Source organism: Cynocephalus volans, chromosome 13 (genome assembly GCF_027409185.1).
Source record: "Cynocephalus volans isolate mCynVol1 chromosome 13, mCynVol1.pri, whole genome shotgun sequence".
In the NCBI taxonomy this organism is placed as follows: domain Eukaryota; kingdom Metazoa; phylum Chordata; class Mammalia; order Dermoptera; family Cynocephalidae; genus Cynocephalus; species Cynocephalus volans.
This window is the reverse complement of record NC_084472.1, coordinates 21036210-21047504: the sequence shown is the minus strand read 5'-3', so window position 1 is coordinate 21047504 and position 11295 is coordinate 21036210. Positions and strand designations below refer to the sequence as shown.

The following is an 11295-nucleotide window of genomic DNA, read 5'->3' as shown; positions in this document are numbered from 1 at the left end:
GTGCCTGTTCTTAAAGGAAAAGCTTTCAGCTTTTCCCCATTCAGGATGATATTAGCAGTGGGTTTGTCATATATGGCTTTAATTATGTTGAGATACTTTCCCTCTATACCTAACTTATAGAGGGTCTTTGTCATGAATGAGTGCTGAACTTTATCAAATGCTTTTTCAGCATCTATAGAGATGATCATATGGTCCTTGTGTTTGAGTTTATTAATATGGTGTATCACATTTATTGATTTGCGTATGTTGAACCAACCTTGCATCCCTGGGATGAATCCCACTTGATCGTGATGAATAATTTTTCGTATGTGTTGCTGTATTCTGTTTGCTAGTATTTTAGTGAGGATTTTTGCATCTATATTCATCAAGGATATCGGCCTGTAGTTTTCTTTTTTGGTTATATCTTTACCTGGTTTTGGTATCAGGATGATGTTTGCTTCATAGAATGAGTTTGGGAGATTTGCGTCCATTTCAATCTTTTGGAATAGTTTGTAAAGAATCGGTGTCAATTCCTCTTTGAATGTTTGGTAAAATTCTGCTGTGAATCCATCTGGTCCTGGGCTTTTCTTTGTTGGGAGCCTTCTGATAACAGCTTCAATCTCCTTTATTGTTATTGGTCTGTTCAAATTTTCTACGTCTTCACGGTTCAGTTTTGGGAGCTTGTGTGTGTCCAGAAATTTATCCATTTCCTCCAGATTTTCAAATTTGTTGGCGTATAGTTGTTTATAGTAGTCTCGAATGATTCCTTGTATTTCAGATGAATCAGTTGTAATATCGCCTTTTTCATTTCTAATTTTTGTTATTTGAGTCTTCTCTCTTCTTTTTTTTGTTAGCCATGCTAATGGTTTGTCAATTTGATTTATCTTTTCAAAAAACCAACTTTTTGATTCGTTGATCTTTTGAATTGTTTTTTGGTTTTCAATTTCATTCAGTTCTGCTCTGATCTTAATGATTTCTTTCCGTCTGCTAACTTTAGGATTGGATTGTTCTTGTTTTTCTAGTTCTTTAAGGTGAAGTGTTAGGTTGTTCACTTGCCATCTTTCCATTCTTCTGAAGTGAGCATTTAATGCAATAAATTTTCCCCTCAATACTGCTTTTGCAGTATCCCACAGGTTTTGGTATGATGTATCATTGTTTTCATTAGTTTCAATAAACTTTTTGATTTCCTGCTTGATTTCTTCTTGGACCCATATGTCATTAAGTAGAATGCTGTTTAATTTCCATGTGTTTGTATAGTTTCCAGAGTTTCGTTTGTTATTAATTTCTAGTTTTAATCCATTGTGGTCTGAGAAGATACATGGGATAATTCCAATTTTTTTGAATTTATTGAGACTTGATTTGTGACCTAATATGTGATCTATCCTGGAGAATGATCCATGTGCTGATGAGAAGAATGAATATTCTGAGGTTGTTGGGTGGAATGTTCTGTAGATATCTGCCAATTCCAATTGGTCTAGAGTCTTGTTTAGATCTTGTGTTTCTCTACTGATTCTTTGCCTAGATGATCTGTCTAATATTGACAGTGGAGTGTTCAGGTCCCCTGCTATTATGGTATTAGTGTCTATTTCCTTCTTTAGGTCTAATAGAGTTTGTTTTATAAATCTGGCTGCTCCAACATTGGGTGCGTACATATTTATGATTGTTATGTCTTCTTGATGGATCAGTCCTTTTATCATTAAGTAGTGTCCCTCATTGTCTCTTTTTATGGTTTTTAGTTTAAAGTCTATTTTGTCAGATATAAGAATAGCCACTCCAGCTCGTTTTTCTTTTCTGTTTGCATGGTAAATCTTTTTCCATCCTTTCACTCTTAGTCTGTGTGAATCTTTATGGGTGAGGTGGGTCTCTTGTAGGCAGCATATAGTTGGGTCCTGCTTTTTGATCCAGTCAGCCAGTCTGTGTCTTTTAATTGGGGAATTTAAGCCTTTAACATTAAGAGTTGTTATTGAAAGGTGTTGATTTATTCCTAGCATTTTATTGGTTGTTTGGTTGTCTTAGGTGTCTTTTGTTCCTTGCTTTCTGATTTACTGTTTGGTTTCTTTGTTTGTTGGTTCCTTAGGTTGTAGATAGTGTTTTTGTTAGCTTCTTTTCTCTTCACGAATGCCATTTTTATTGTACTAGCGGGTTTAGATTTTTCTTAGGTTTTTATGGCAGTGGTAGTTATTTTTCAGGAACCAAACCCAGTACTCCCTTGAGGATTTCTTGTAAGGGTGGTCTTGTGGTAGTGAACTCCCGCAGTTTTTGTTTGTCTGAGAAATATACTATTTGCCCTTCATTTCGGAAGGATAGCCTTGCAGGGTAGAGTATTCTTGGCTGGCAATCTTTGTCTTTTAGTATTTTGAAAATATCATCCCATTCCTTTCTAGCTTTTAGGGTTTGTGATGAAAAGTCTGATGTTAACCTGATTGGGGCTCCCTTATAGGTGATTTGACGCTTCTCTCTTGCAGCTTTTAAGATTCTCTCTTTGTCTCTGAGTTTTGCCAATTTGACTATGACATGTCTTGGAGAAGGCCTTTTTGGGTTGAATACGTTTGGAGATCGTTGAGCTTCCTGGATCTGAAGATCTGTGATTTTTCCTATACCTGGGAAGTTTTCTGCCACTATTTTGTTGAATATGTTTTCAATGGAATCTCCATTTTCCTCCCCTTCTGGAATACCCATGACTCGGATATTTGAGCGCTTGAGGTTGTCTGATATCTCTCTCAGATTTTCTTCCATGTCCTTGATTCTTTTTTCTTTCTTTTTGTCTGCTTGTGTTATTTCAAACAGCCCATCTTCAAGTTCAGAGGTTCTCTCTTCAACTTCGACAAGCCTGCTGGTTAAACTCTCCGTTGTGTTTTTTATTTCGCTGAATAACTTCTTCAGTTCAGCAAGTTCTGCTACATTTTTTTTCAGGACATTGATTTCCTTGTATATTTCCTCTTTCAGATCCTGTATACTTTTCCTCATTTCATCATGATGTCTAGCTGAGTTTTCTTGTATCTCATTCAGTTTCCTTAGAATTATCACTCGAAATTCCTTGTCAGTTATTTCAAGGGCTTCTTGTTCTATAGGATCTAGAGTATGAGATTTATTAACTTTTGGTGGTGTACTTTCTTGATTTTTTGTATTTCTGGTGTCTTTTTTTTGGTGTTTATTCATTGTGGCAGGGGGTTTCACAGTCCACCGGTTTAAGACTAATGACTAACTAGGATGTTGCTGTGGTTGCCAATTTGGTATGGCTCCCGCCGTGACTGCTCAGTTGGCCTCTAGTGTCTTGTGTGTGTGGTTGCCTCGGGTCTTGGGCTTCTCCGGGGATCCACCTTTCTAGTCAGCTTGTACTCTGCTGGGCTGGTGGATCACGTACCACAGGGTGTGTGATCTCTGTTGAGCTTTCACTTTCTGTACAGGACTTCTCCCCGTTCCGTGTGCTCTGGCCCAGGCTGTTAGATCGTGCAGTGGCGACCCCACAGGGTGTGTGGTTTCTGTCGAGTCTCCGCCTCCCTGGCCGCACGTCTCCCCCCTCTGTGCACACTGTGCTGGGCTGGGGCGTGTCTTCTGCACCCCTCGTCTATCAGCTGGGCCTTCAAGACCCTGCTCAGCACCGCCTCGCCCAGGAAGTCTACCAGGTTTCTGCTAGGCACAGACGACCGGTCTCTCTGGGTGCCTTTGTAGCACTGTGTAGATCTTTCTCCGGTCTTGTTCACCTTTGTATCCCCCCGGTATAAACCGAGTCTAGTGCCCGCCTGCAGCCTGCTCTCCGGCAGGTTCAAGCGGACCTGGGAACTCTCCTACCACACTATTCCCAACCAGAAATTCGTTAGGCTTTTTTCCAAACTGGTGGTCGCAGAGATGGTATCTGCCTCCCAGTAACAGGAAGTTTACCGGGGCCGGAGTCCAGGGTGTGGTGGAGTGACAGTCGGCCCGCCCGTACTTCCTAGCCCTCCCAAAACTGGTCGGGACGCCCCACACCCCCAGCCCTGCCAGAGAACCGCGGAGGGAGTGGGAGAGGAGGCCGGCCCGCAGGGTCCGGAAAGCCCCGCGCCAGGCCAAGCAAATGGGCTCAGTGATGGCCGAGCAGGGCGGAGCTGCCCGCACCTGGGAAAATGGAGGCAGCACCGTGGCAATGATTGGCCTGGTGGTGCAGGCGGGAGCCGCGTGGGCATCCACCCCCCGAACAGAGCTGTGCCAGGGATCACTCACAGTGCTGTGCCAGGTCGGGCGCTCGCTCTGTCTCTGGTTTGTTGCCTTCCGTGTTCTCGGCGCTGCCGCCTCGGGCTGTTCAGTCGCGGCGCCGCTCGGGCGCTCCCAGGAATCTTCTTTAATGCAGGCCTGAAACCTCGAATCCTGAATAGGGCAGCTGGCCGCCTTCAGCGCGGCCCCAGCCTCCGGGAACCTGGCTGCATCCACAGCAGCCCTGGCGCCGTGTTCCCTGTTTCAAGACTCACTTTTGCAGCTAAGAATCAGTTCTTTTCCTGCTCCACACTTCAAAGCTGTTGCCTGTAAATGAGGCAGCCTCTCCTGCCGGGGGCAAAGTGGCGTTGAGCCCCCACGACCGGCCAGCAGCAGCAGTCCTCCCTTAAGAGATGGCCAGAGGAAGGTCCACAAGTTTCCCGGCTGCCTGAGGCCCAGTGGCCACCTTTTCCACCTCAGCTACTCCGCGCCAGCCGCCGCAGCCGCCGCCATCTTGAAACTCTCCGGGAAATAGAATTTTAAGGGTCAATTTTCTGAATTGGTTCTAGGATTTCTGGAATTGGCTCTCTAACAGGATTAGATTTAAAGATACTGATGACTATATTTCCAGTAGTAAACAAAACACTGATAGACCATGGAGTGATCTGGAAATAGATATATGCAAAATATCTCCTTTGGATGCTCCTAATCAACCACTTATAAGAAGCAAGGGGGTCAGTGACTGTGTGTTTGATACTTCCAAACATTTTTGGAAAACTAATGAATATCATTAGATTGTACGATTGCTCTTAATGTTGCTGAACAAAGTGGCGAAAGGAAAGGATGAGCTCAGGGATTTGAATTCCCAGTCCAGCTTAATATAAATCATCCAAAAACTTCTATGTGTGCCCTAAGGAGACCCTTATCTCCTGCAACCACAGGGCTAAGGTTGCTGAAAATCAAACACAGAATCTCATCCTACAACTGGCTGAATTACAATGCAAATGGGATTTCCGTACTCAGAATGTATTGACTGTTAAAGTAAGGGCATTAATCAGAAAAAAAAATAGCATCACGTAAGTAGGAATGGGGACATGTGGGAAGACCCTGATGAAGCTAGGGGCATTGAGCCTGTAAATTATGATGAGTCTTTGCCAGTGGAAGAGGCCTCCCACCCACAGTTGAAGTGACTTCCCCATCTCCAGTAGAAGCAATCCTACTGGGAGTAGGCTAGCAGCCTCTCCACCCCATCTGGGGGGACTAAGCCTGCATCTCCTGAAGAAACTGTAATGCTTTCCCTCAGTCAGTTGCCATGTCAGGGCCCACTCCCTCTCTTACCTTCTTCACCTATAACTTGACTCGCGTGCAGGCAGGCCCTAAAGGTGTGGTACAAAATGTGACCCATGAGGAGGTGTGCTACACTCCAAAATAACTACTTGAGTTTTCTAATTTTATACAGACAGAAATCTGGGGTACATGGGTGGGAATGAATATTGAGGACGTGGGATAATGGTGGAAGAAACATTAAGTTGGATCAAGCTGAATTCATTGAAATGAGCCCATTAAATAGAGATTCTGCATTTAATGTTGCAGTTCAGTGAGTTAGGAAGGGTTCTAAAAGTTTGTTCAGTTGTTTGGCTGAAACATAAACCAAAAGGTGCCCCACAGTGAGCAAATAAGACCGGCCTTGGTTTAACATATAGGAAGAGGTCCAAAGACAGAGAAATTGGAATGTTGGCATGAATTTGTCACTTAAGACCTACTCACCCATACTAGTGGAGTCCAGAAGACATACCTTTCACCACTATGGGAGATATAAATTTGTGACAGGAGCCCTGCCATCCTCGAAGAACTTCACTATATATAGCAATCCTATATTCTTACTTGATCTGTGTAGACAGAAAAGTTCTAGGTCAAGTGAACAAAAATCTAATTCAAATCATAAAAACAGAGAGTCATGCCCCTCAATCAACTCTCAGGCTTGAGCCAGTTTATAGACCCAGAATTCTTTGAATGAAGAGGAAGCTGGATCTTCTTGAGGAAATTTATACTGTTAATTTTTCTCCCAGCCTTCCCCAAAGGGACCTACGGTCTTTTATCAATGTAACTGTAAATTAGGAAAAAGGAAATAATTAGGCCTCTCTTGGACTACTGGACACTCGCTCTGAGCTGACACTGATTCCAGGGGACCCAAAATATCACTTGACCCTCTAGTCAGAGTAGGGGCTTATGAAGGTCAGGTGATCCATGGAGTTTTCGCTCAGGTTTACCTCACAGTGGATCCAGTAGTTCCCCAGACACATCCTGCGTCCTTTCCCCTGTTCCAGAATGAGTAATTGGAATAAACATCCTCAGCATCTGGCAGAAACCCCACATGAGTTTCCTGACCTGTAGAGTGAGAGCTGTTATGATGGAGAATGCCAAGTGAAAGCCACTAGAACTGCCTCTATCTAGGAAAATAGCGCTATCACATTCCTCGAGGAATTGCAGAGATTAGTGCCACCATCAAGGATTTAAGAGATGCGGGGGTAGTGTGATAGATAATTTTATGTGTGACTTGAGTGGAACATGGAGGGTCCAGATATCTCATTAAACATTATTCTGGGTGTGTCTGTGTGGGTTGGTCCAGAAGAGACTGGCATTTGAATTGGTAGACTGAGTAAAGATGATTGCCCTTCCCAATGTTTTGGGGCATCATCCAATCCATGAGGGGACTGAATAGAACAAAAGGCAGAAGAGTGAAGAATTCGCTCTGCCTGACTGCTTGAGCGGGGACATCGACCTTCTCTGCTCTTGGACTGGGACTTCCACCACTGGCACTCCTGAATCTCAGGCCTTCACACTTAGACTGGAATGTACAGCACTGGCTCTCTGATTTTCAGGCCTGTGGACTCAGACTGGAACTACATCATCAGCTTCCCTGGGTCTCCAGCTTGCACATGACAGATCATGGGACTTCTCAGACTCCATATCACATGAACCAATCCCTTGTAGTAAATATATATATAAGTACAGGCATAGATATCATATTGGCTCTGTTTCCTGGACAACCCAGACTAATACAGGTGGTGATTCCCATCACATTCCTGTTCAAATCACCTATTTGGCCTGTGCCGAAGACAAATGTGTCTTGGAGAATGACACTGAATTATCGTAAGCTTAACCAGGTGGTGTCTACAATTGCATCTGCTGTGCCAGATGCGGTGTCATTGCTTGAGCAGATTAACATATCCCCTGGTGCCTGGTATGCAGCTAGTGATCTGACAAATGCCTTTTTCTCCATACCTGTCCGTAAGGCCCACCAGAAGCAGTTTGCTTTCAGCTGACAAGGCCAGCAATACACCTTGCTCTACCTCAGGGGTCTATCGCCTATCTAGGCCTAAGTTATAATTTAGTTCTCAGGAATCTTGATTGCCTTTTTCTTTCATGGGATACCACACTGGTCCATTACATTATGGACATTATGCTGACTGGACCTAGTGAGCAAGAAGCAGAACAAACTCTAGACTTATTGGTAAGACATTTGTATGCCAAAGGATTGGAGTAAATACAACAAAAATTCAGAGTCCTTCTCAGTGAAACTCTTATAGGCCCAATGATGTCGCACCTGTGAAAATATCCCCTTGTAAAGTGAAAGATAATTTGTGGCATCTGATCTCTCCCGGAACCAAAAATGAGGCACAATGTCAAATGGCCTTCTTTGCATTGTGGAGGCTATGCATTCCTCATTTGGGCGTCTTACTACAGCCCATTCACCAAGTGACCCAAAAAGCTTCCAGTTTTGAGTGGGGCCCAGAACAAGAGAAGGCTCCGCAACAGGTCCAGGTTGCTGTGTGAGCTGCTCAGACACTTGGGCCACTTGGGCCATATAATCTAGCAGATCCAATGGTGCTGAAAGTGTCAGTGGCAAATAAGGATGCAGTTTGGAGCCTTTGGCAGGCCTTTAGGATTTTGGAGCAAAGCCCTGTCATCTTCTGCAGATAACTATTCTCCTTTTGAGAAACGACTCTTGATCTGATACTGGGCCTTAGTAAAAACTAAATGCTTAACCATGGGCCACTGAGTTACCATACAACCTGAGCTGCCCATCATGAACTGGGTCTTATCCGACCCACCAAGTTATAAAGTTAGATATGCACAGCACAGCATTCCACCATCAGACGGAAGTGGCATCTACGTAATCAGGCCCGAGCAGACCCTGAATGCACAATTAGATTACATGAAGAAGTGGCCCAAATGCACATGGTTCCTACTCCTGCTATGCTGCCTTCTCTCTGCCACCCTACACCTACGGTCTTATGAGGAGTTCCCTGTGATCAGTTGACAGAGAAAGAAAAGACTCAACTCAGGCCTGGTTTACAAATGGTTCTGCATCATATGCAGGCACTGCCTGAAAGTGGAAGCTATGGCAATACAGCCTCTTTCTAGGACATCCCTTAAGGACATTGGTGAAAGGAAGTCCTCCCAGTGTGTAGAACTTCAGGCAGTGCACCTGGTTTTACACTTTGCTTGGAAGGAGAAATGGTCAGACATATGATTACAACTAATTCATTGGCTGTAGACAATGGTTTGGCTGCATGTTCAGAGACTTGAAAGGGACATTTGGGGAAATTGGTGACACAGATAGGGAAGAGTTATGTGGAGACCTCTCTGAATGGGCAAAAAATGTAAAGGTAGTTCTCTTCCATGTGAATGCTCACCAAAGAATGACCTCAGCAGAGAATGATTTTAATACTCAAGTGAATAGAATGACATGTTCTATGAACACCAGATTCTTTCCCAGTCATCCCTGTCACTGCCCAATGGGGACATGAGCAAAGTGGCCATGGTGGCAGGGATGGAGGGTGTGGATGGCTCAGCAACATGGACTTCCACCAACTGAGGCTGACCTGGCTACAGCCACTGCTGAGTGTCCAATCTGCCAGCAGCAGAGACCAACACTGAGTCCCTGACATGGTTCCATTCCCTGGTGTGATCAGTCAGCCACCTGGTGGCCAGTTGATTACACTGGATCACTTCTATCGTGGAAGGGGCAGCGTTTTGTTTTTACTGGAATAGACACTTACTCTGGATATGGATTTGTCTTCCTCACCATTTCCATTTGATGCTTCTGCCAAAACTACCATCCATGGACATACAGAATACCTTATCTACTGTCATGGCATTCCATACAGCATGGCTTCTGATCAAAGAACTCACTTCACAGCAAATGAAGTGCAGCAGTGGGCCCATGGTCATGAACTCCACTGGGCTTAGCATAATTCTCTGCATCCTGAAGCAGTTGGTTTAATAGAATAGTGGAATGGCCTTTTGAATCCTCAGTTACAGTACCAACTAGGTGGAATTATCTTGCAAGGCTGGGGCAAGGTTCTCTAGAAGGCTGTGTATGCTTTGCATCAGCATCTAATACACAGTGCTGCTTCTCCCATAGCCAGGATTCACGGGTCCAGGAATGAAGGGGTGGAAATGGGAGTGGCTCTATTCATCATTACCTCTAGTGATCCACTAGCAAAATGTTTGTTATGCTCTGCTAGCCTAGAGGTCTTAGTTTCAAAGGGAGGAATGCTCCCACCAGGAGACAAAACAATAATTCCATTGAAGTGGGAGTTGACACTGCCACTGAGTCACTTTGAACTCCTCATACCTCTGAATTAACAGGCAAAAAAGAGAGTTACTTGCCAGCTAGGGGGACTGATCCTGACTACCAAGAGTAAATTGGACTATTATTCCATAATGGAAGTAAGTAATAGTATGTCTAGAATACAGGAGATCCCTTAGGGTGTCTCTTAGTATCACCATGTTTTGGGATTAAGATCAACAGAAAACTACAAAAGCCCAACCCAAGCAGAACTACTAATGTCCCAGACCCTTCAGGAATGAAGGTTTGGGTCACTCTACCAGGTAAAAAACCATGACCAGCTGAGGTGCTTGTCGAAGGTAAAGGGAATACAGAATGGATAGTGGAAGAAGATATAACTATACACACAGCCTATGACCACATGACCAGTTACAGAAATGACAACTGTAATTTTCATGAGTATTTCCTCCTTATTTTGTTATGAATATATTTGTGTGTATGTGTGTATTAAGCAGATATCTTTGTTTTCTTTCCTCTCATATCCCTTTATCATGTAACATAAGATGTATTGACTTTATATCATAATATTTAAGTGTTGTTAATCTTATATCACAAAATTTACTTTATGGGTTATCAAGGAGAAGAGTAAACATCTCTCAAGGACTTTACCTCCTCTTCCAGGGAAGGGGTTACTGCATTTTCAGTTGTGCACAGGATAGTTGTATCAGATTAAGTAGAATTATGGCCTTGTTATTATCTTTATTTAGAGATTAAGTATGGTTTAAGGTACTTGGGTACCAAGTTCACAAGGGGTGGACTTGTGTTGGTTAATTTTATGTGTCAACTTGACTGAGCCATAGGATGCTCAGATATTTGGTTAAACATTATTCTGGGTATGTCTGTGAGAGTGTTTCTGAATGAGATTAATATTTGAGTTGGTAGACTGAGTAAAGCAAATTGCCCTCCCCAATGTAGGTGGACCTCATCTAATCTGTTGATGACCTAAATAGAGCAAATGTCTGGGAAAATTTGCTCTCCTTCTGTCTGTCTTTGACCTGGGACATTGGTCTTCTGCCTTTGGCCTCAGACTCAGACTTGAACTCACACCATCAGCTATCCTGGGAGAGTCTCCAGCTTGCCCACCAGAGATCTTGGGTCTTCTCAACCTCTATAACTGCATGAGTAATTTCTTATTTTATATATATGTATATATATTGGTTCTGTTTCTCTGGAAAACCCAGGCTAATTTGGTAGCAAAGGGAAATTTGAATCTGAAGGGTCTCACATTGACATTAATGTTCCAGCAAAAAAGTAACACATGTTGCTTTTGCTTTTGACTCATTAGCCAAAACTAGTCACATGACCCCATCAATGCGAGATTCAGGAAATACAACAATATCATATATGTGGAATGGGAAAGATTGGAATATTTGATAAGCAGCAGTAATGAGCACCATATTAAAAAAATACTACCCTTTTTGGGACAGATGATGCCATGGAGCTGATAGTTCTCAGCTCTTCCAAATTCTGGGTCCCACTTTGTGTTTCCTGAAGTACTTTGCTGATGT

General features: G+C 43.4%; 1 pseudogene; it reads left to right on the top strand.

Annotated features, from left to right (window-relative positions):
* The first annotated feature begins 6162 nt into the window (after positions 1–6162).
* LOC134361604 (uncharacterized) lies at positions 6163–10211 on the top strand (annotated as a pseudogene).
* The last annotated feature ends 1084 nt before the right edge of the window (positions 10212–11295 follow it).